This window comes from Lynx canadensis, chromosome A2 (assembly GCF_007474595.2).
Source record: "Lynx canadensis isolate LIC74 chromosome A2, mLynCan4.pri.v2, whole genome shotgun sequence".
In the NCBI taxonomy this organism is placed as follows: Eukaryota; Metazoa; Chordata; class Mammalia; order Carnivora; family Felidae; genus Lynx; species Lynx canadensis.
Window position 1 is genome coordinate 121,171,393 of NC_044304.2, and position 18,998 is coordinate 121,190,390.

At 47.7% G+C, this 18,998-nt stretch overlaps 1 long non-coding RNA gene across 3 annotated transcripts; it reads left to right on the plus strand.

Moving 5' to 3' along the window:
- The first annotated feature begins 3,817 nt into the window (after positions 1–3,817).
- LOC115509038 lies at positions 3,818–10,268 on the plus strand. Of its 3 annotated transcripts, none has more exons than XR_003967204.1 (4): positions 3,818–3,891; positions 5,708–5,974; positions 9,068–9,156; positions 9,926–10,268. It is a non-coding gene; the product is annotated as an uncharacterized LOC115509038 (long non-coding RNA). The 3 variants fall into 3 exon arrangements; XR_003967205.1 differs by having other exon boundaries at positions 5,708–5,834; XR_003967206.1 differs by lacking the exon at positions 9,926–10,268 and adding an exon at positions 9,318–9,906.
- Positions 10,269–18,998: the final 8,730 nt, after the last annotated feature.

Consider the following 18,998-nt stretch of genomic DNA (forward strand, 5'->3'; position numbering starts at 1 on the left):
TGGTTGGCTTCCCCGACTTTGCAGGTGACTCTGGGCCTGGAGACTCACCCTCACGTACAACGGCCACAAGGAAAGCCTTACTACGGCAGTGATTAGAGGCCAGCGGTGACCTTCAGAAGTCCTGTTTCTGCCTTGGTATATAAGCCAACGTGGACTCTGACGGTGGCAGTTTCCATGCCTGCCCCTTCCCATTTTCTCCTCAAATTCAAAATGGCCCCCCTTATGGACAGCAGCCCTTTTGTTCTAGAAAGCAAAATAAATAAATAAATAAATAAATAAATAAATAAATAAATAAATAAAAATAAGAGCCTCACTGTCGAAATCACAGTGCTGGAATGTATTTCAATAGTTTAGTACTACCAGAGGAAAACAAAACAAAACAAAACAAAACACCCTGAGCTTTGATAGAGAGTTCATTCTTATAGGTGCAAAAGGGAAGAACGAGAATATCTTTGCATTTTTCTTTCTGTAACATACAGAGGGTGGTTATATGTACCCCTGAATCTTTTGTGCTGAGTGCCATTAGAGCCTTCTCAAGTCTTACAAAGGAAGATTCTGGAAAACAGAGCACTGTGGACCCCTACCCTTGCTGGGCCGGTGGCAAGAGACTTTTCAGGGCTCCAGTCCTCGCTGTGAAACATTGTTTTCTTTTGTCTGCCTTCCAGGCGGTTCTTTCCTGGGCATTAGATGGGAATTCAGTGATCAACCTCAGGAGAAGCCCTCGCCATAGGCGGCTTTGTTAGCAACATGCAAATATTCCCCTTATCTAGAAGCCTATCCTCAGCCTCCTTCTGACGCTTCCTTTCTTGCCGGATTATCTTTTGAACTGCACGTAAGATAAATTCTTAATATTCCGCTTAACAGCATCTAAAATAAATTCTTGGCTTTCCTTCACTGGGGAGAGGAAGAAGAAAACACAGCAGCAGAGCAAGAATCTAAACGGCCTGCAAGGTCAGGCCAGGGTGAAGGAGCTAATCCTTATCTCCTCCGAGATCAAAATAAGAGGCAATTAATTCACTTGGCTGTGCAAGGGGCTCTGGGTAGACATTGAAAGAACTCCCAGATAATGAGGATTTCTGAACTGGGGAATGAATTACCTGGGTGGGATAGAATCTTCTTCCCTGGAGGTACTTAGGAGCTGGAGCAAGAGCCAGGCGGTACGTAAGTGCCGATCGGCTTGCGTGGACGGAGAAGAATTAGCCCTGTGTCTGCTCAGGAGGACGATGAGGGCAGCTAGCTGAATAAAATCCGTCTCTCCCCTCCCTTCTAGGTCTTCTCAGGCAATTCACATAAACCAGGCCAGCTGTGATAAATACCTTGCATTGTAGATTTCTCAAACGCTTTCATGTTTTCCGTTGGTTCTTACAGTGGCTGTTCCACGAGTTAGCTGGAAAACGCTTGTATCATGGCCATGGGGAGGGGACAGCAGAGTGTGGGGAGCTGCTCCCCCTCGCACAGCTGGTTAGCACCAGGGCCGGGACTACCACTGGGCTCCGGATGCGTTGCTCTTGTCCACTGAAGGTTGAACACTGAATCCGGTGAAGTATTAGGGGTGGTGGGGATTCCGCGATAGCTTACATGGCATTTCTGAAAATCTTCAATGTGTTTAAAAATGAAAATAATGTGGACTTCTCACCTTACCTCCTTGTTAATGTTTGGCTGGAGGGTGGGGTGGCTTGAGCGTTATTAGAATTGACACGAACCACAGATGCCACTACATTGAAAAAAACAAGGTGGGGGCGGGGGGTTGCTGTCCTCTGCCCAATTGCACGGTCTGCTTCCCTGTGAGGCTTTGTCCCGGGGGCTTGACGCCAAACCAGAAAACTCTGGGGTACAGCATTGCTGCAAAGAGCCCAGTCTCGCTCCAGGCAGATAAACCAGATGATTTGGTTACGGCTTCATCGGCCCGACTCAGTCCTGCATGGCTGCTTTCCTTAAGAAATCGAGAGTAAAACTGAATTTTCAAAAATAATGAAAACCACTCTATATCTCTCCTATGGATCTGAAGTCAAAGAAGGGTGGAGCTGAGTTTCTGTGTTCAGAGGGTTTTCCCAGGGAAGTGACAGGTGGGGTGTAGACCTAACGTGGAATCCTGGAAATGGGCTGGCTGCAAGTATTCACCTTCGAATCAATTGCAAATGCCTTTCTGGCTGCCCACCACCTCCGACCGCAGCCCTCACCTAGTCTCGTTTTAAGGTACAGGCTTGTTACAAAAACGTCACATGGAGATCAGCAATGTCTGTGAAAATCAGAAAAATAAACATTTGATATTCCATAGTATTTGTAAACATGAAAAAAACAAAGACCTTTTTAATTCTTCTATAGGAAATACCACTCTGGGACTTGAGAAGAAGGGGCTAGATTTTTCTGCTTTAAATTTTGGCTACGTATATTATATATATTATATATATATATATATGTATATGTGTGTGTCTACATATATTATATATATAATATACACACACATACATAGATACATATACACACACACCTATGTAGACACGCACATATTTGCATGTGTGTATGAATCCCTTAGACACACACCCTCTTCCAGATAAATCATCCAAATCTGTATTTGCCTGTGTGCAAACATACCATACAGATCCAACACACACACACGCGCACACACACACACACACACACACACACACACCAGAACCCACAGAACTGAGTTCCAGCAATATTTGTTTTGTTTTGTTATCTACTGATGATGGCACCTTTAATCTTACCCTTTTGTAACAGAAGGTCTGGGGCTCCTGGCTATGACACTGAACAGTGTTTTCTTCCCTTAAGTTTATTTATTTATTGGGGGGGGGGGAGGAAGGGCAGAGAGAGAGAGGGAGAGAGTGAATCCCAAGCAGGCTCCATGTTGTCAGCGCCGAGCCCCACGCGGGGTTTGATCCCATGAACCGTGAGATCATGACCTGAGCTGAAACCAAGAGTCTGATGCTTAACCAACTGAACCACCCAGGCGCCCCACCAAACAAGTTTTTTTTTTTTAATCTGAGAAAGGAAGGAAGGAAGAAAGGAGGAGTTTTAGCAGAAGTAGTTGGGTGGTAGAGGCCTCTCGAAAGCACCTTGCCTCTCACAGGTAGCAGAGAAGGAAGAACGAGAAACTGGAGGGGAGACTTTCCTGCTCCCATTTCCTGCACGAAGAAACTCCCTCTTAAAGTGAGTTGGTACAACCCATCTGCAGGGTATATTTGTCTTATCCATCCATTTGGATCCCATTCTTGTTGCAGAAATTATCCTTGAGAGGCAATGGAACAAATGTGCAAAGATGAATATGTTGGGATGCACATTAGTGACAAGCGAGACAATTAAAGACAACGTAACGTCTGTCAAGGCAAGACATTATTTAATGTGTGGTAAATGTATCATGCTATACCCCCACATATCACAATGAACTGCCATTCAAATGGTGATCCATATTTCTTGCCTGGAGAGATAATGAGAAGTGCTATTTAATGAGTGTTGACCGTGTGGCAGGTGTTTTACATATATGGTGTTACTCAATGCTCATAACCAAGTTTAAGGGATGATAATCCTCATTTCACCGATGAGGAAAATGGCCTGAGGTTAAGTAGGACCAAATCACAGATTCAGGAAGCAGTCGGTTAAGATTTAAACTTTACAGCCCACTGCTGAAACATCTTTGCCCATAGCACTTTTTTTTTTTTTTTAATTTTCGAGACTGAGAGAGAGAGAGAGCACAAGCCAGGGAGAGGGGCAGAAGAAGAGAGAGAGAATCTTAAGCAGGCTCCATGCTCAGCGAGGAACCAGATCCACAGCCCTGGGATGATGACCTGCGCTGAAATCGAGAGTCGGATGCTGGACCAACTGAGCCACCCAGGTGCCTCTCACAGCACCTTTTTGGATGAAATGATTAAGGTAATAAAGGGACTCCATTTACACAAGTCCATATACAGAAACAGGAAAGCAGGAGAGTTGGAGAAATCACCCAATGGGTGAGACCTACAGGCTTTGGAGTAAGAGTGAGATCAAATCCCAGCTCCCCACATAACCTCGATCAAGTAACTGGACATCTCTAGCACTTCGGTTCTCGTAATTATAAAAGAAAGGCAATGTGGCCCATCTCATGAATTTGTTATAAGATTAAACACTAATTGGGAGCTATCATATAATGCAAAGAGACATCTGGAAAGCTGTTCACCTGTGTACAAACAGAGGTCGTATCACTAAGGAGCAATATTTGGAGGTGATTTTTATTTTATTTTTTTCTGCGTGTCTTCGTATCGTTTTCAAGACAGGAAATCCAGGAAAGCTTTTTTTTGTTTGTTTGTTTTGGAAAATAATAATCAGGTGGCAAAGAATGGGGGTGAGGAGGAAAAGGGAGAGAAGATGAATTCAGTGAAGGGGATGTGGCAGCATCCTTGCTAAACTGCTGCCAGGGGGGTTGAGAGCTTGAATCAGAGCGTTCTGCCTCATGAATGAGCATAATGTGCATTTTCATCAGCTCAAAGAACATTCGGTAGGAGTCATACAGGTCTGACTGTAGAGGAGGACTTTTGCTAGGGCGGCTGTTACCAGGCCTGGCCCATGTCTCTGTGCCCTTGGCCAGATTCCTGACTTCTCCAGAAGCTCTGCTCTTTCCTCTGGGAAGGAAAGCAGTCTGAAAAAGGAATCGTGTGAAGATATAAGGGATTCGTCAAGTTATGGGAGTCCTCTCTAAGTCAGTATATTAATTAAAAAAAAAAAAAAAAAAAAGAGGGGCACCTGGGTGGCTCAGTCGGTTAAGCGTCTGACTCCGTTTCAGCTCTGGTCATGATCTCAGGGTTAGTGGGTTCAAGCCCCACCCTGTGAGTGCAGAGCCTGCTTAGGATTCTCTCTCTCCCTCTCTCTCTCGGCCCTTCCCCTGCTAGGGTTCTCTCTCTCTCCCTCAAAATAAATAAATAAAATTAAAAAAAAAAAAAAAGAATTCAGTGGAACTCTTGGCCTCTGAGGGAGAGACTATATTTGTCTAACCACTTAAAGTTAATTTAGATTTGTACCAAACTCTTAGAATTATACAGTTTTTAAAATCTTTTTTTAATGTTTATTCATTTTTGAGAGAGACAGAGTGTGAATGGGGGAGGGGCAAAGAGAGAGGGAGACACAGAATCCGAAGCGGGCTCCAGGCTCTGAGCTGTCAGCACAGGACCCAACGCGGGGCTCGAACCCGTGAACCGCGAGATCATGACCCGAGCCGACGTTGGATGTTTACCCAACTGAGCCACCCAGGAGTCCCAGAACTATACATACATTTTGATCTAGCAATTCTACTTTTAAGAATTTACCCCAAGGAAATAATCATAAGTATACAAAATGTGTAGCTATAGGAATATTCATTATAGTACCCCTTTATAATTGTGAAAATTAAGTCCTGACTACACGTCCAATAGGGGATTGCATAAATTACATAGCTCTGTTCAGTGTAAAACATAGGCCCCTCTCAAAGTGCTGTTGTAGGAGTATATTTATTGTCATGGTGAAACGTTCACGATATGATATTAAGTAAAAAAAGCCAGGCCCAAAACAAAGTATTCCCAAGGTGAAAAAAGGATATTTACACTAAGGCTTTTGAAACATAGCAAACTGTTAGCAGTATTTGTTTCTGAACTGTATGAGATTATTTTCTTCTGTTCACTTATTGAATATATATCATTTTGGGAATAAATAAGTAATGTTATTATAATTTTTTTTTAAGGCAAAGGAACCCAAAGTATAGCCACACTGCTCTGCATCACCCTAGGCCGCTAACTTCACGAGGACACGTACCACCCCTGCTTTAGTCCGTCATTATGATGCCAGCACCTGTCACGATGCCTGACATGGTAAAGTTCTTCATATATATTTGTCGAATGAATGAATGAAATGTATGAAGAAACAAAGTGATGGCAACAGGGGGCCCAGATAGAAGAGAAACTCAAAACAAACTCAACATACAGCTGCTTGACCTCCTCCGTGTAATTTGGTAGGTGAGCTCTGTAGGATGAGACCCAGGCATCTTTTTTTTTTTAATGCTTATTTATTTATTTATTTATTTAGAGAGAGTTCACGGGTGAATGGGGGAAGAGCAGAGAGAGAAGGAGAAAGAGAATCCCAAGCAGACTCCGCACTCAGCTCAGAGCCCGACATGGGGCTTGATCTCACGACCATGAGGTCATGACCTGAGCTGAAATCAAGAGTTGGATGCTTAACCGACTAAGCCACCCCGGCTTAGTTCATCTTGGAACCCCTCACGGTGCCTTGCATATAGCAGGGGGTGCTCAATAAATGTTGCATGAAAATATAAACAATGGTTTGTCTTTTTCCTCCTGGCATCATTTCTGCAGACTTTCCAGTAACATGTAAACGCATGCCTGGTGGCAGGTCATGTGCAAGAGCTGTAATAATGGCCATGGCAACAGGAAGCTGTGGCAGTTGGGGTTAGGTTTGTTGTAAAGTAACAGAAAAAAAAAAAAACAACAAAGAATGATTTTTTTAAATGAAAAGTTCATTTCTTTCTAATGTTTAAGAGATCTAGAGGCAGGCAGCCCAGAGTTAGAAGAGAGTTCTGTGGTGTTAGGGACCCAGTTTTATTCTCTTTTTTGCTCTGCCACAATGGCTTCCATTCCCAAAGTCAACTCATGGTCCAAAATGGCTCCTGGAGCTCCAATCATTTCATCAGAATTCCAGCAAGAAGAAAAGAATAAGAGAAGAGATACCTGCTCCCTCTCCAGAAGTTGCATACATGACCTCCACTATATCCCATTGACCAGAGCTTTGTCAAGGGAGCCTGATGAATGTAATTTTTATTCTGGAATATCTTGTTCCCAGTTCATGACTGGCGGTTCTCTAACCGTGGAAGAAAAGAAAAACTGATATTGGAAAACAACTGGCAGCTTCTGTCACCGAGGTGTCATTGACCATCCTATCACTAGCCAACCAGAGTCTCATCGAATGCATAGCACCTGCAAAGGAAAGTCACCGGGTACTTGGGGCTGCTGCTGACAAACACTGCTCTTTAGTTGCCTTTTAACGACACATTTCCATTTCTAGCACAATCTCTGCCGCTGCCACAGGGGTGATCGGGGTCACTGCTTTCTCCCTAGCAGAGCTGGACCATAAACCAGAAGTCAGCATCTTTCCTGCTTCAGCAATCGCTTATGTCCTGCCGATCATGACTGGCTACAGCATTCAAATCATCAGAGAAATCCAGAAGCGCTGTGAGGGAGTCTCATTACATAAATGAGGAAAGAAACAGAGGAGGCTAAAAGTCTCAAAGTTTATCTTTAAGGTATTGGAGTGAGGCCACGGGGTGCTGCCCTTCCTGACATCACCATGGGTCTGGCGGGCCACTAGACGTGAGAGGAGAGAAGAAATGGTTGGCCCTTAGAGCAAAAGACAAGGAAGCGTTCTTTCTTTGTGGAAATGATACGAAGCAGAGAATCATAATCCTCTTAGCAGCTGCCATTTAGTTAGGTGTTGGGCAAGCCCTTTGGTTGCCAATATCCAAGGCAGCCCGTCACGATCCTCACTTCCCAGCGTGCATGTGCTTACATGGTCCCCTTCTGTGTGGAATCAGGATTGACCTGTACGACCAACAGAATGCAGTGGAGGTGGTGACGTGCGACTCCTGGGGCTAAGTGGTAAAAGGTATTGCAACTTCTGCCTTGTCCTTGGATGGATTGCACTCGGGGAAGCCAGTCACCATGCACTAAAGACACTACAAGTCCTGTAGACAGGCCTGTGTGGAGAGGAACCAAGATATCCTGCTAAGCACCAACTTCTCGACCGAACATAGTGACCAACACTAGATGTGGTTCCTCCAGCTCCTGTCTATCCATCAGATGAACTGCAGCCCAGGCTGCCATTGGGCTGAACTGGATGAGAAGTTCCATCCAGGGGGGTCTGGGTGGCTCAGTCGGTTAAGCATCCACCTTCGGCTCAGGTCATGATCTCATGGGTTCAAGTGGGTTCAAGTCCCGTGTCGGGCTCTGTGCTGACAGCTTGGAGCCTGGAGCCTGGAGCCTGTTTCAGATACTGTGTGTGTGTGTGTGTCTCTCTCTCTCTACCCGTTCCCCCACCCATCCTCTGTCTGTCTGTCTCTCTCAAGTGAATAAACTTAAAAACAGATGATTTTTTAAAAAAGAAATTCCATCCAGAACCATCCAGCTGAGCCGCTCCTAAATTCCTGACCCTCAAAAACCATGAGATACTAAAAAGACTTATTGTTGCTTTAAGCCACTATGTTGGGGGGTAATTTGTCATGCGGCAGTAGATAACTAACACATCCTTTATATATAACGTATTTATCACCACAACACTCTGAACTAGGCATTATGACCCCCATTTTACTGACAGGGAGACCAAGGCCTGGAAAGGTTAGTTTGTTTTCCCCAGTCAGAGCAGCTGGTGAGGCCAAGCTGGCACTCCAGGTTAGCTCTGCCCGCACAAAACCTGTGCACTGAACAGCTGCTCGCTGTGCTAGAGACCGTGGGGACCCATCTAGGACTTCCACAATGCCTGGAAACAGAGCTAAATGCTCCCGAATGAACTGAGTGGTCTTGTTACGGTGAGGTTTACCTGCTAACATCTGGGATTATGCAGGCCCAATAGACAGTTGTGGGTCTGTGGCCTAAAATCCACAGCCAGCGTGAAACTCAAGGGCACAGTCATGCTGTGAAACATCAGGCACTGCCTGCCGTGGGAGCCCCATTTAGGCCCTTGGGATGCAGAAATGTTCCTGAAGTCACAGCAGAAGTTTAAACAGCCTCTGGACAGTTGTCTCGCATGAGGTCTCACTAGATCAAGTTTTAAAGTTTTCTGAATACAGAGGGCCGGGATGGGGTCTCTGGCCAGGAACGTGGAGTGCAATGATCATTTGCCCTTCACTTTTTTCCTATGGTGGGTCAGTTTCCATTTAACAACATGGCTGCCTGCCAGTGTGCTGATGGGGCCAAATTCAGTCTGTGCCTCCTTGTCAGCAAAAGGATGTGAACGTTCCTCTGAAGGCACATCAAGGAATGGGCTTCTGAGCTCCTCGTTGTAACTAACTGGTTCATGTGTGTCTCATTCTGGCCAGAGCCCTCACTGAGAGACTGGCAGTCACTTGATGTCTAGTGGAAACTTCTGGTCCTGCCGTCCTGTTGACTAAGAAACCCGAGGATGTGGGTACGTACGAGGTCTGTCCTCATTGCCCAGGCTTCTCTGTTGCACTCCAGACACAAATCTGCTCTGGCAACCACATAAGCAGTCCAGTAAATGAGGGAGGAAGGTCTCTTTCTGAAGGATGAAATGTCACTTCTAAAACAGAACTCATTCTCTCTTTTCAGCTCTCTCAAACTTTCCGTCCTACGAGTGGTGCCAATATGCCCCTGAGCTCAAAATTTTGGCATCAACATTGACAGTTTCCTCCGTTCGGCCCTTCAAATGGAGCCAGCCATCCAGGCTTCTCAAATGCGCCTTCAAACTCTCCTAGGATGATTTCTTTCCATTCCTGCTTGGCCTTTGGGTCGTTACATAGTTGGATACCTGGGCCTAAATTCCCCTTCCCTTCAACGGCTCTAAACTACCTACTGCAATGATCCTAAGTTTGTTTGTCTACCTTTCAAGACCCTGCATAATTTTCTCCTACCTGATTTTATTTTCCACGGCTCTCAATGCTAATCCGTCTACACAGACATGCACATAGACACATCCACACTCCCGTGGGTGTACATGCCTTCCACCATCACCCACCTTTCCCTCGGGCTGCCTCCTCCTGCACACTTTTGGATGGTCTCTGTAATCCTCGCTTTGTCCGCCGGAACGCACCCCGGGAGGGCGTTTACCACCTCCGGCACCAGTCTACCATAATCTCTCCTTCGACCACCTCCACAGGCTGTGATTTTCAGCGACAAGCCACACCTCTGCACTTACCCCCGTTTTCCTGATCCCTCAGGCTTCTGGAATCCCCCTGGACTCAAAAAGCCTTCGAGAAAACAAAAGTAGAACCGATGGACGGTAGAGCATCGCGGCTGAGGGCCAGCTCACCAGCACTGCGAGGCAGAGCCACTGTCCAGGGGCCGCACGGTGCTGAGATCCGTGGCTTGCTGGGCTGAAGGAGAAGCACCCACTAATTGGTTCAGACCACAAAGGTCAACCCCACGAGCATCCGGTAAGACAGGCACGATGAAAGCCATACAAGCCGGGAGAGAAGAAAGCAGCTGTGGTGAGCGGGGCTGGGTGTGATTAGAAGTGGCAACAGGCGGGGGCGCCTGGGTGGCGCAGTCGGTTAAGCGTCCGACTTCAGCCAGGTCACGATCTCGCGGTCCGGGAGTTCGAGCCCCACGTCGGGCTCTGTGCTGACAGCTCAGAGCCTGGAGCCTGTTTCCGATTCTGTGTCTCCCTCTCTCTCTGCCCCTCCCCCGTTCATGCTCTGTCTCTCTCTGTCCCAAAAATAAATAAACGTTGGAAAAAAATTAAAAAAAAAAAAAAAAAGAAGTGTCTGTGGACTGCGGTGGAGAAGCAAGTTGATGACGAGGCGACAGAAGACGCCAGCTCTGGGGTCTGCGGGGGTGGCAACAGGCCCACGCTCAACTCGTGTGCTCTCTCTCTCTCTGTGCAACAGCCCTTGGAAACGAGGAAGATTCTGGGAACGCAGCAGCTTCCTGTCCTGCCTAGAAGGCATGGTTCTGCTGCCGCGGGTGGAGGGGTGGGGGTGGCCAGCCGCGTGAAACCCCTGGCAGTGTGTGTGACCCCTCTGCATCGCCTGCCAGAGGCTACCACTCAAGTGCCCCCAGGGACCAAGCAGGGAATGCGCGTGTGCAAGGTGGGGCAGGTATCAGGAACAGAGAGAGGTAGGGACCATGACGAATGGAAGAGCACACACGCCATCAAAAAGCATCCGAATGCGCATCGTCTTAAGATAGCGTGCAGGCGAAACAAACATGGGTTGGGCCCACATGTGGCCCACAGACACCCCGCCTATTGTCTCTGGGCTCCGCAGGTGCGTGTGCAGCACACTACAAGGACTGACGATGGCAGGGGTGACCCTGAGTTGCCAACACGTTGGTGAAGCTCTCTCAAACTGCCAGTACGGATGTGGTCCGATGCGGTTATCTTCCCTGGATCTGGGGGGGGGGGCTCAGCTGGATGACACGGCTTCACCAGCCACAGTGTATGCTCAGTGAGCAGTCAGGGATCCTAGCAACTTTATTATTGTTTTTTTTTAAAAATATTTATTTATTTTGAGAGGGGGGGAGGGAGGGGCAGAGAGAGAGAGAGAGAGAGGGAGAACGAGAATCCCAAGCAGGCTCCACGTTGTCAGCACAGAGCCCATCGCAGGGGCTCGATCTCATGAACCATGAGATCATGACCCGAGCCAAAGTCAAGAGTAGGACGCTTAACCGACTGAGCCCCCCCAGGCCCCCCACAGAACTTTAGAAAGTCAACGGGGGAGAGGCCTGGAATCTTACTGTTCCCTCAGTAGCAGTCATTGGTGGCTTCCTGCCTTAAAGGCTCGGCCATAGTTACAATTCTCCTGCTGTTACCCCGTAACTCTTCGACTTTCCCCTCTCTCTGCCTCTTGGCTTCTACTTGTCCCTGACTTAACATTGCTTCTTAGCAACTGCTTATTCGTGACTTGTCTTGCCTTGTGGCGTCCGCCTCTCCTTGCGTGACCCAACTTCCGTTTCATAGGTGAGCTAGTCAACATCTACCCAGTGCCTTTGCTGGGAAGCTCTTATGCCAGATGGCCTCGTAGGCTACTCACTAACCTACAGATGGGTGCTTTCAGTGAAGTTCCAAGAGTCAGAGTCAACTTTGGCCAGAGAAACACGGTCCTTGGCACAAAGCATGGGACTCATTTATAAAGAGCTGCTGATTCTTGCTCTCAGAAGGGGCAGTGAGCATAGCAGATACTTGGAGCGTCGTGCCCACAACACTAAGATATATATAATTTTTTTAAGTAATTTCTACTACCCACAATGTGAGGATCAAACTCACAACCCCCAAGACAGAGAGTCTCATGCTCTACCGACCGAGCCAGCCAGGCGCCCCTAAGATGTCTTAAGCTACATTCAGGATACTCTCTTTGTGAAGGCAGGGGGAAAAGTCAGTTCGAATAGGCATGGAAATCAAAGGCTTACCTCTCAGATAAAGTGACAGAATACCCAGTTCAGAGCAGTTTAAATAACTATGGACTCTTCTCCCGCTAGAAGTAGAGATAGGCGGTTATTGGTATTGGTTCAGCCACTCTATGATATTAGGACAACCATCTCTGAGATTCCTTTGGCTTATACCTCCTGGTTACAAAATTGCTGCTGCAGATCTGTGTTCAAGAACAAAGGAAGGTTCGGGGCACCTGGGTGGCTCAGTCGGTTAAGCGTCTGACTTCGGCTCAGGTCATGATCTCACAGCTTGTGGGTTCGAGCCCCGCATCGGGCTCTGTGCTGACAGCTCGGAGCCTGGAGCCTGCTTCGGATTCTGTGTCCCCCTCTCTCTCTGCCCCTCCCCCACTCACACGCACTCTTAAAAATAAACATTAAAAAAAAAAAAAAGAATGAGAGAAGGTTCTTACCAGCTGAGTTGGTCCCTTTTATCAGGAGAGCTAAAGCCTTCCTAGAACCCACCCACCTTCACCAGTCCACTTTCCCTTAACATCCCTCTGGCCTGGGCTGTGGCGCCCTCGTTGTAGGCAGGCTGGGAAATCGAGTGCCTCGCTCTCTAGTGAGATTGATAGCACCTTGTTTCTTACGCACAGGGATTTTCTCGCGTTGTGTGTTCAATGCACCATACAGCATTGGGCACCTTAGGAAGGAAGTATGAAGTAAAAAAAAAAAGCACAGAAAAAAGGATAGGTTTAGACACCAGCTCCATGATTTCCTCTGTAATCAAAAGCAATGAACTTGCTGAAAGTCATCCTCAAGCTAAACAAAAAGGGGTACCAAATACTTCCTTGCAGGGCTGTTGTGAGAAGTAAATAAGATAGTGTGTTTACAATCCTTGGCCAGGAAGAGATACCCCCAAGTGATTACTGTTCTACCATGGTCTGTTGTCTTCTGTCTGATGGGCACATGGTGGGTGGACACATGGTGGAAGGCAGTAGAGCTTGACGGTCAAGAGCACAGGCCCCAAAGTCAGGCGGTTGGGTCCAGTCTCATTCTCCACCACTTACTAGCTGTGTGACCTCGGAGAAGTTTGCAGTCTCTCTGAGCTTCAGTTCCCCTCTTGGAGACTAGAGGTAATAGAACATAGCTCATAGGGGTACACTTGGAAGAAAAGAAGAGATAATGTCCCTTTTAAAGCACTGGGCCTGGGCCACAAAGCACACATGCGGTAATGTTGGCTATTATTATTAATTGCCGGGGTGCCTGGGTGGCTCAGTCGGTCGAGCTCAGCTCGAGACTTCGGCTCAGCTCATGATCTCACGGCTCATGAGTTCGAGCCCCGCGTCGGGCTCTGTGCTGACGGCTCAGAACCCGGAGCCTGCTTCGGATTCTGCATCTCCCTCTCTCTCTGCCCCTCCCCCACTCATGCTCTGTCTCTCAAAAATGAATAAATGTTTAAAAAATATTAAAATATATATATATTAATTGCATTTTTTTCTCCCTTGGCCCAGAACTAAAACCTATTGAACCAGAAGAGCAAGTACCTTGCTGTTGAAACTTTTAAAACCAAGTGGTCTTCAATGCCCTAAAATACACAAACTATTCGAACCAGAAGCAGCAGCGCACCAAGAGTCGGGAAGTGTCGGAGCAGGTGGGGTGGGGTGGTCTGCCCTGGATTCAGGCAATAAGAAGGTACATTGTCTGCGGAGAACTCTTTTAATAATAATTTTTTTTGACACAGGGCTTGATCTCACGGCCATGAGCTCGTGACCCGAGCTGAAATCCGATGCTTAACTGACTGAGCCACCCAGGTGCCCCAATAACTACTTTAAAACCCCCAAGTAAGATAAAAAATTTATTTGCTTTTCATTACCACCATGTGCCAAGATTTCTAAACAATGTAAGTGATCAAATAGACTCCCCAAACCCCATCACGTTTGCCCAAGTTCTAAAGGATTGCTACAATTACTGTTGAGTTTTAATGATAGGCAAGCTTCGCATTAGCACATTTTTATTAGCCTTTAATAAATATCGCATTCTACTGGAGAATTCCAAGTTCTACAGTCAGCCTCTGACACCCGCAGAGTCTGGCCCTAACTGTTTGGAATCACAAGAGCCCCCTTCAGATTGTCTGCAATTCCCTAGTCCTTCACTCTCCTGCATGTAAACCACAGCCTCTGGATCGACCATGAGAACGCAGGGCCCCTAGAGACAAAGAGAGGAAACTCGAGTCACTTCAATTCTGTGTGGCTTCGGGGAATTTGATGTGTATTGAAAGTTAAAACAGCTACCAGACGGTGAACTGCAAGGTGTGATATTTTCATTTGGCAGATGCAAATTTTATTTCATACATGGTATATCGTACCCCAGTTGAGTGAACTTTTAAAGTAAACTCCTTCTTTGAAATTATGTCTTTGTTTTTAAAATTAAAGAGCAAATCAAGGAGCTGGTGCTCATTGCTGATTGCTTCACGATCATTCCTGAAAACAATTTTGTATCAGAGAGGAAGATGTGAGGCATGATTCGCCCTGATTAGATTAATGTTGCCACCTGGGTGCTGCGATCCGCAAAGATGGGAGAAGGCGGAGGAAGGCGAGCAAACACCTGTACGTTTTTATTCACATTTCAACCTATCTGAAATCACAATGTGTGTCACTGTTGCCCCTAGATGGGTGGTAGTCGTGACGTATCGTCACCACCAGAGCCCGTGCATCAACACCAGCGTCCGTGTGGAAGAAAATCCCAGGGATAATAACGAGTCACTCTTCAAGCAATGCTGCAGGAACCACAGCCTTGCTGGACCAAGGAACAGCAAGATGGGGCAGGTGGAACAGAGGGACACTGAACTGGGCATGGCTTAGAAGAGTTCTACGTTTTTTAAAAAAATTTGTTTTTGATGTTTATTTTTGAGAGAGAGAGAGAGGGAGAGTGCAAGTGGGAGCAGGGGAGGGGCAGAGAGAGAGAGGGAGACACAGAATCCGAAGCAGGATCCAGGCTCTGGGCTGTCAGCACAGAGCCCGATGTGGGGCTCGAACTCACGAACCGTGAGATCACGACCTGGCGCTTCCCTGAGTGAGCCACCCAGGCGCCCCTCTTTCTTCTTTTGATGTATGAATGCACAAGAGTGATAGAAGATAAATGTGTGGGTACAAGGATGCTCTCTCCATAAATACAAAGTTTTTAAATTCAAAAAAAAAAAAAAAAAAAAAAGGAGCTACTCTGGTAGCAAACGTGGCCACATAGGAGGGGTCTCAGAGAGAACCTAGCCCAAGCCCCTCATTTTACAGCCGCCCCAAAGAGAATTGTCCGAGGTCACCCTGATGGTCAGCGAAGACAACTAGACAAAAGTCTCCTGGCTATTGCTGGACCACCTTCTCCTTCATCTGCTCCCAAGCTAAGGAAAGTAGCACCACAGTGTTGGTGCTTTGTAAACTGTGATAAAGAAGCAAGTGTTTAGAAACTTACAGTCAAATCCTAGCACACAGTGCAGGCCTCTTTTGTGACTCATAGTGCAAGTTCATATCCACCCGGCCTCACCCTGCTCAGGGAAACAAGTATGCTCGGCGAGGCAAGTACCAATCACGTGGATTAGCTGCCACGCCAAGTCGCCACGGAGGTTTCGACGTTTTCTCTCAATTCCGCTCTTTGTCATGGCTGGTACCGGTTCTCAGACCGGCCCTGAGTAGCTCCGTCCCCCCATCGTACAAAGTCTGTAGCAGACTGATGACAGAGAACATCCCTGGATATCTCCGTAAGCAAAAGCTTAAGTCTCTGCGTTGTTTTGTTTTCATTTCGTTCCCCGGGCGTGGTCTGTGAGGGTTAGGAGCACAGGTTTGAATGAGAATCACGACTAGCTGTGTGGCCTTGGGCTGGTGCCTCAACCTCTCTGAGCATGAGTTTTCTCACCCGTGGAATCAGGGCACGTGAGTAGCCAGCTCGAGGGATGCGTGTGCAAACGCCAGGGGGCCTGCTACGCAGCAGGCCCTCGTAAGCATTAGCTATTATTAGTGTTATTAACCCTCGCCTACTAATGGGGAAGGTCATCAGAAACACCTGACGGCCAACTGACCCGTGAGTTGGACCCGGGCGATTAGAGGCTCCTCACCCCCACCCCTGTCTTGGGAAGTTGGGCTCCGCTCGCCTTTCCCGCTCCCAGAGGCTGCTCAAGATCGTAGATGTGAGATAATGATGCGGTTTAACAACACCTGCACGGTATATGTGCGCCTAGTTAAAGCCTCTACATAAACTTCTAAGATCTGGCGAGGGCAGGCGTGGCCACCCATTCGTCCCGCTCCTGACCAAGACAAGCCTCCTATGTAAGTTCCCTTTGCTTATTAGCATTGCCACCTACGATCTGGAGCGGACTGCCTCTTTCTTTGGTCCCTCCTTGCCCTCCGTGTACAGGGCCAATTTTAGATTACACCAAGGAGGATCCTGAGAGGGTCGTGAGCCAATACTTACCTTTTTGGGGGGGGAGGGGGGAGTTGGGGTTGTGGTATGTGTCATCGTGCAGCTACCATGGACGTAGCATAGGACAAGGAGAGCACTAGGCCAGGAGTCAGGGTTGTGGCTCCCGCCATGTTCTCTGGTGACCCGGCCTGTGTCACCATGTTGATGCACATTCAATAAGCAATAATGCGGCTTTGTCTGGTGCCAGGCCTTGCACTGGGCGCTGGTTGAGAAAGGGCCTCTGACCTGGAATCTCTCACGTTATGGAAGAGACAGAGACACTGACGGCACATAGTAGGTGCACATCCAGAAGTTGCAGTCCCTCACAGAGGAGCCCCAGCCAGCTCTGGTGGGAGTAAATGAGCCTCTCCGTCTATAGTTCTGAGTTCGAGCCCACAGAGTGAGCATGAGTTAGACTCACGTTAGAGAGGGACGCCTTCCCCTTCTCTGCCTCCCTTGAGGAGAGATTTTGCCCTAAGTGTATTTGTTACCCCCCCTCCACCTCCCGACCCGATCTGATCTGAGTGGTAAATCTGGGAGAACAACTGGGTGCTGGATTCTTTGCTTGGCTGCTCCCCCATGTGGTCCCTTGGGAGCCTCCTCTCCCAGGAAGCCGGCCCCCTGTGCTGAGTTCCAGGGCAGGCCCCTGCCCATCCTGGGGACCTGTGGGGAGACCCTCACAGACCAGCTCTGCCTGCGAATGGGTGAAGGGTTGGCCCATTTGGGGGTTCAGCTCACAGACCTACTGAGCCACATACTCCTGCTTCACTTCGATCAGCAAGAAAAGATGATACACGGGGGCGCCTGGGTGGCTCAGTCGGTTAAGCATCTGACTTTGGCTCGGGTCACGATCTCACGGTTCGTGAGTTCAAGCCCCACATCAGGCTCTGTGCTGGCATTGCAGAGCCTGCTCGGGATTCCCTCTCTCTCCCTGTCTCTTTGCCCCTCCCCTACTCTTTTTCTCTCAAAATAAATTTAAAAAAAGAAAAGATGATACATGTTGGGCATCACCTGCAGATATTCTTTGATTTATTTCTCAATAAGTTTGGAATTTGGTCAAGAGAGAGCGATGTTATTTCCTGCGCCCCTGGGGGACCCCAGGAGTTAGGCATAACATGTCACTAGACGGACCGCAAGCTCCTTGCCGCAGGACCCAGGGGCGTGTTCACAGAGTGGCATCTCTGGCTAGGACACCATTGACGGTTGCTCACTGATACTGGTTAAATCACTTAGTGGTTTAGGTGCAGGGGGCTGGAGGGAGGCGCAGGCAGAGGGGAACAGAAAAGCTACAGAGAAGGTGAGGTGTTTTATTCAGGCTTCAAGAGATAAGAAGCGATCTGCCAACAAAGCGAGGTAGAAATAGGCACTGAGCAGTGAGTGTCCAGGGCGGGGCTCGTTCTGTGACCATTTGTGAATTTCCTTCATTGTGAAACCCACTTTTTTTCATCTGTAGAACGAGGATAAGACAACTGCCCTCGCCTCCCTCGCTTGGTCCTTGGGAGTGTCCTACAACATACCAGGGGGCAGAAATGTTTGCAAACTAAAAAGTGCTGCGCGAATCGTTATCTAATACTCAGCCTCCAGCACAAACATCAACTGTCAGCAGAGAGGGTTAGAACAGAATTCTGTTCAAGTTGACGAATTCTTTTAATCTTTTAGAAACTGAACCCTCCCAGAAATGGTTTTTTGTTAATGTCCGATGCCCACAGCTGAACCACCAAGCCTCCTGTCTCTTACTAAAGCACGGGTCCCACACAATCTGGCTCGCCTTTACGGATGTGTTAAAAATGATATTTTCAGGGAGAAAAACAGACAGTGTTGTCAGTTTGACATTCCTGGCTGGGATATTTCCAGGCTGCTGATGTCTATATGCAAACAATACATTCAGAAACCAAATGGGTGCCTTATGAATTTCTTTCTTCTCCCCGGTTTGCGCGGAGGGGAGGCCAGTAGAAAATGTAGTGGCAATCAAATTTCAATGGTAATGAAACAAAGAGACGTTTTTGACTGTGGGTAGTATTTAAATAATCATGAAAGCAGCAGCTGGCTCCTTCCTCTCTTTTGTCCAATTAGGAGGCGCTTTCTCTGCGAGGAATACTCCATGGCAAGCCTACCTGACCCTCCATGTGTCCAAAGTCTGTCTGAAAGACTGACTTCTCATCAGACAAAGCCACTTAGAAAAAGAAACGGCACAATTTATTTTTCTGCCTTGGTACGATGCCACCTCAGAGAAAGGCTGCTAGCTCGGAGCAGAAATCGCCTTTCATCCCTGGCGTGTCAGGGAGGGCTGTTTCTTCTAGGGCTTGGAGGGGATTGTGCTAGGTGAGGTAAGAGCCCCGTAGAGCCAGCGGCTGTCGGCAAACAAAGGGGCTCGGTGGGACGTGTGAGAGAACGTGTGCATTAGGGCGAGGAGGTTCAGAGTTGCCGCGCAGCAGCAGCTCTGGGAAGGGAGAAGCTCTGTAAATAATCCACTTA